Genomic DNA, 1,130 nt, shown 5'->3' on the forward strand with positions numbered 1-1,130 from the left:
GTGAGGGCGCTGAGGGGGAACCTCCGCGGGGATCCCGGGGCGACCGGCCCGGCCACTGTGCGGGGAAACAGCCTGGACCGAGCCCCTCCGCACCCGCTGTCCACCCTTTCCCKGCTCCGCTCTTCACCGCGCGGCCGCAGCCGCTGGGTCCGTCCCCCATGGCTGCTCTGCGGACTCTGCCCCAGCGGTAGCTCTTGGGATACCGGGAGTGTGCCTTAGGCTACTGCGACGACAGACCTTTAGTTTTGCTTCGTCCTTGCTATACACGTCCCCGAGTTCCTCTTTACAGAGATCTTGGGAAGGCAATTCCTGTCAACAGTCGGTATTTACTTTAAGATCGGCCTTATCTTCATCCCTTATATATTTACAATTATAATATCCTCTAGTTTTATGCCAGTCAACTCCAGATGCTAGTCTGGAGTCAACTGAGGTGCTTTACAAATTGCGAATTTATCTCCTGAGTTGTCTCCTGAGGCTAAGTTGGATGTCTGTTTAAATTAAGCTGCTCCACATACAGCCCTTCCCTATATAACTGGATAAATTGAATTCTTCTTCCAATGCTATTAATATAAATCACGTGTACCATCAGCTCTGCRTGATACCACAAGGCAAAGCATTTACACCTAACTGGCAGAAACCCCTGAAATGTGTGCTACTTTGTGCTTTTGTCCCTTTAACTTGTTTAATTTGTAGAGTGAGTGATTTTTTTCCTATCAAATGGGAAAAAGCATCAGCAAAGATGGGTAGACAGGACTGCCTTGCACAGCATGTGAATATTGGATATAATAAGAGCAAAGCTTTTGGTGTGTTCTTGGCCCACTGACCTGTAAAACAGACATGGGAGAGCCCTGTAGGATTCTCCTTTGGGGGCTGGGAGAACAGGTTGGGGAAAAGTTTCAGATTCTTAAATGCAGGAAGAAGCCGTATTGCAGTGCAGGGATGTAAAGCCTTTAATGCAGATARGGGTAAGCATTTCAGGATGAAAGGRTGYTSAAAGTTCCCAAGAACCTGTCTTGAGTTGACTTATGCAGCCATTCTGCTCAAGGAGCAGTAAAGGCTGCACACAACTACACTGGGATTGTTGCGAGAGGTTTCTGTATTTTTCACTTCTTGTTAAATGTATTTCGATT

Source organism: Malurus melanocephalus, unplaced genomic scaffold (genome assembly GCF_030028575.1).
Source record: "Malurus melanocephalus ecotype Western Australia unplaced genomic scaffold, MMel_1.1 scaffold_199, whole genome shotgun sequence".
Classification (NCBI taxonomy): domain Eukaryota; kingdom Metazoa; phylum Chordata; class Aves; order Passeriformes; family Maluridae; genus Malurus; species Malurus melanocephalus.